Genomic DNA, 5,076 nt, shown 5'->3' with positions numbered 1-5,076 from the left:
GTACCATGAGAGAAGTAGAACAGGAGGAAGGCAGAACTGAGACCTTTCAAAGTTTTGGCCCAAGCGAGGCGGCCTGGGGGTGTCATTTGAGCTCCCTGCCTCAGGTGACAAAATGTTGTGGGCTGGCCTTGCCGATAGGCATCCACCTTGGAGGCGTGCAGGCAGATGATCGGAGAGCAGCAATCAGCCGAGCCACTCCATGAAGGCCGGCAGAGTTCTTCAGAGCCTAGGGAGGAGGTTTTTGTTTGAGACTCAGGCACAGGCCTGGCAGCCAGGAAACCTGCATTCTAATCCCAGCTATACCTCAGCTTCCTGCGTGGTCGTGGTGAAGTCCCAGTGTGCCCCATTTTCCCCAGCTCTAACTAAGGAAAATAGTCAACTCTTGTCACCCTTTGATATTAAAGAACAAAGCAAGTAAGACTCATCAGCTTGATGGTACAGATGTGGAAACTAAGGGACAGAAAGGCGAAATGCCTGACCTCAAGTCAGAGCCAGGAGAGCGCCCCTGAGTCCCAGCGGTGAGCATGTATTACTCCTTAAGAAACATGTGAAAAATACAATCTTCCTGTATTCTGAATAACACTGCGATGGGTTTCCTCTCCCCAGGAGCTGGGCAGCTGGTGGATGTGGTTTGAAAGAGGCTGGGGGAATGGAAAATGAAAGTGGTCTTATCTTGAGTGCTGCTGTCTGGGGCTGGAAGAAGACATAGACCCGGTTGTGGAACAGCTCTGGCTGCATTGAAGAACTTTTGGATTTAAAGGCAATAAAGATTTTGCCTCATTCACAGAGATACTCCTGATACTGTAATATACTGTGTCCTTTTTGCAGTAGCAGGATCTAGCATGTGGGTACGTTCACCCAGTAAAAAGGCAGCCATAGTGTGCATGACTTTGCCTGAACTAGCAATGCCAAAAAATGTTGCAGTCACATGGGAACAGTTTCCTCTGTTAGCAAGTTTTATTTCGGCCGTCTGGCCGAGAATCAGTCTTGGCCTGTTGTCATCTCAGAACTCACAGGCTAAGTAGGGTTGGGCCTGGGCATTAAAATTGCAAGTGTCACACATGCATGAAGCAAGGATCACACATGGGACAGGCAAGAGTTTCCATGACTCGTATGAAACCTTGAATAGATACTCTTGCACAATCCACAAGCAAACATCACGCTTTGGCTGGAATGGGGATGCAACGCACATTAACAATCCCCTGCATTCCCCAGTATGAGAGAAAATTCACCCAGCTATCTCCAGTGACCTGCTGCAGCATTTCCCCTTGTGTAGGCGATAGGCAAATGTCAGAAGCTAGTTCTGCCTCTTAATGGTATTCATATATCAGCAGCAACTAGTTTGTTGCTTGTGTGCTCTTCACTGTTGTATAGGATTCCACGTGGTGCCAGTTTCTACTAATCAATGTCATACCCCCACGCATGGGTTTGTTCTCTGCCTCCCGTGGAAAGGCTACCCCACCAGCCAGCAAAGCGCAGAATGGAGACTTTCTCCACCAGCACCTCCAGGTTTCTGCCTGATAAAACACTGCTTACTTCTCACAGGCCTCAGATGGCCTCGGGCACTTCTGGAAATAGGAGGTATGAACCTCTCTCTCATGTGGCCACAGCCTCCTCCCATTTAAACCCTCACTCGTGTGCCTCCCGCAACTGAATGGGGAAACAGTGGGCTTCTCAGTTAACCTGGCCCCAAACCATTTGTCTCCCAATATCTAGGCATCTTAACAAAAATAAATTATACACATTAAGGGCTTGAATTTTCCGAGCACCCAGAATTTCCGTAGAAGACAATGGGAACTGCAGGGAGTCAGCACCTTTGAAATTCAGGTGCTAAATGCTTATTAAATAATTGCTACAGGGGTCTGTGCTGATGATCCTAAATACCGCATTAGCTCTATTGGGAAGTAACTTGGGCTGTTGCTATTAGCTCTGCTGGGCTATTTTTATCAGAAAGGAATTGCTTTGAGTTCCTGCTTGCTGGTGGAACTTCTGTGAGTCTGTTTATGAATGGGCTCTGGAGAGGGTTAGTTTCCCAGAAGGGTTTGTGTCCAGATATGAAAGGCACATGAGGCTTTCTTACAGCCTAGCACTGGGCTCCAAGGATGGATTTAAAAAAGTGCTTAGCACTGCTTCTGTCGGAGTTAACAGTACAACGCCCTCTGACTCCAATGGGAGCAGCATTAGGCCCTTGCTGGGAGCTGTTGGAAAGCCCACCCCATAGGTATAATGCACAGAGGTACCTATGCCAAGAGGTGTCAGGACTTTCTTGTGCGGGGAAACAGGAGTAAATGGGTTGCGGTGATGGGGGAGTGTTGATCGTGGAGGGACAAAGGAAGAGGAGGGAGTTGTTGTTTTGTCTTTATGGGAAGGTGCTAAGAGCCCTTGGGGATAGGTGTGGTGTAAGGCACCAGAGAGAATAGAATGGGGAAAGCACCATGGTGCTGAATGGGCACATCTGAACACCCACTTTCTCTTTGACTTAGTTTTCTGAAGCTAAAAGAAAAGGAGTACTTGTGGCACCTTAGAGACTAACCAATTTATTTGAGCATAAGCTTTCGTGAAGTGAGCTGTAGCTCACAAAAGCTTATGCTCAAATAAATTGGTTAGTCTCTAAGGTGCCACAAGTACTCCTTTTCTTTTTGCGAATATAGACTAACACGGCTGTTACTCTGAAACTTTTCTGAAGCTGGCCCTGAAAAACTTTTTCCCAGTGGAAACTGATCGGGTCCAGTTCGAGAATAGTTTTGGGTTGGCCGAAATGACAACAAACTGTTCATCTGAGAAATTTCACCCTGCACTTGTCACAAACTCCAATGAATAATGTGAACCCAAGAAAAATCTCTCTCAATACCTCCAAGTCCATAAGAGCTGGCCCATCCCTAGTCATCTTCAGTTCCTCAAACTGTGTTTGGTCTGCAGTGTGCTTCCCACAAGCTACTCCCAGCATTTCTGAGACTAAAATGTATCTGTGCAGTTCTTCTGACCATTCGCTCTTTGGATAATCATTTTATCTTGCTCTTGAACTTGACTTCACAGCTGAATTCTTCTTGTTAGGAATCTGTCATCCATTATACCCAGACCCATACACACACACACACACACACACACAGACTTTACAGAGTGCAGTATTAATGGAAAGTAAAATCACTGCCAAATGGACAGTTGATGGGCAATGAGTGGCATCACTGATTGTTCTTAATTGTCTGATTAGCCTAATGTGCATAGTGAGGAACACAATTAGTGTCCTTTGCTTCTGTCACTTAGACATTCTTCACACTTACATTGCTGTTAAACTTAGAAAAGTGACTATGTGAAATGATTTCTGTGTGTATATAAAGTCTGCTGCAGTTTCCACGGTAAACATCTGATGAAGTGAGCTGTAGCTCACGAAAGCTCATGCTCAAATAAATTGGTTAGTCTCTAAGGTGCCACAAGTACTCCTTTTCTTTTTGCGAATACAGACTAACACGGCTGTTCCTCTGAAATATGTGAAACCAGAACAGTTTACCCAACAGATCTTCTCCCTCTTTACCTCCAGCTGTTGACTTTATTGACTACTTTTTAATCGTGTTAGCCCTTCAGAGACAGCCCCGTTGTGGAAGACTGAGCTGGAGTCTATTCTGCCTCATGCATTACCACCAGAATTGTTAGCTAACTTCCCTCTGCAGAGCCTCATTCTGGTCTTGCTGTCAATCAAGGCATTTTAGGGCATTTCAGAGGTAGTGGTGGGCCGCAAGCTGTGACGCAGTCAGCTGGTAACCTCTCTGTGCAGTGTTCAGAGTAGAAAGCCTCCTGAAGCTTCATGGTCTGTGTATCGGTGGGTGAGCAGAAGCCAGCCCTGGAATAATGACATTCATTAAATAAAAGAGACGGGACTGCATATCACTGAAGAGATTGCACAGGCAGCTCACACCCCACTGCTGGTTTTTACGTGCACTGCCTCCTCCTTCCCCAGCATCAGGGAGAGCAGCCCCAGCCCCTGGATACCCTCAGAGTAATTTTCTAATTCAAGGTCCTTCTCAGATGAGAGGAGCCACTCTCTTGCAGCGCTCGGGGAGTGTAAGTGCCCCATCGAATGCTCAGCATTTTGCAGTCGAGTTTAGGTGCAGTTAGCTAGGATTGGCCAGCTAAGCCTGACCTAAACTAGGCTCCCATACCCCGTCAAGACAAACGTCATTCCAGCCAGCACAGCAACTCAACTGCACTGCCGTGTACTCACGCGCAAGAAATGGAGGGCTAGAGCTTTTGGGTAACAGTGGAAAATTGCTGCTTCTTGGAGGGGATGATTTCCCAGCAGTGGGACTGAACACCCAAAGTTAAACACGCTTGAACTCGAGCACAGATTGTACCTAGCTGCAGTGACCTTCATTTCGAAGGGTGTACAGGTAAGGAATCATCATTTTGCTTTACATTCTTTAATGCAACAGTATTTTGCATATACGGTAGGTGCATTTAGAGCCTTGCATCTTTAATTCCTAAGGATTCACTATACACGTGCAGCATCTCTGAAATGCAGCTGTCTCTGGGGAAGAAGGTAACAAGCAAGCACACACAACACTGTTCTTGAGCAAAGAGGGAACGGGTATTTTTGTCCAGGGACACCAAAGCAAATTCCTGCTGTTATGATCAGGACCAGGCCTTTCATGGTCATTCCAAGATGATAAGATCTTTTCAAAATATCTGCACACACACACAGTAATGTGGAAGTCAAGTCATGCTGCTGAAGGCCAGATTTTCAGTGCTTTTCTCCATTTGGGTGGGTGTGATTTTGTATCATCTAATAACTACAGATGCATTTTTACTCCTTCAGTGAATTGCAAACATAAAAATGCAGGTGTTGAATTTCTGCCCCCCAGTAGATGGAAGCCAGGCTGAAAATCTGGCCCTAAGCGTGCAGAACTGTTGTGGGTTTTCACCAAAGCCATGAACTCCTAAGGGGAATGATATCTCTGATTAAGAGAACTGCCACCTTTCAAAGCTGGTTTTCTCCTGACCAGTGACATCTCAGACTCCTTTTCCCCTGCCATTTCAAAATGAAACTTTGTTCTAGCCACATTTCAGGCCAAATCATGATTG

This window comes from Lepidochelys kempii, chromosome 13 (assembly GCF_965140285.1).
Source record: "Lepidochelys kempii isolate rLepKem1 chromosome 13, rLepKem1.hap1, whole genome shotgun sequence".
In the NCBI taxonomy this organism is placed as follows: Eukaryota; Metazoa; Chordata; order Testudines; family Cheloniidae; genus Lepidochelys; species Lepidochelys kempii.
Note: the sequence above shows the minus strand (reverse complement) of the source record.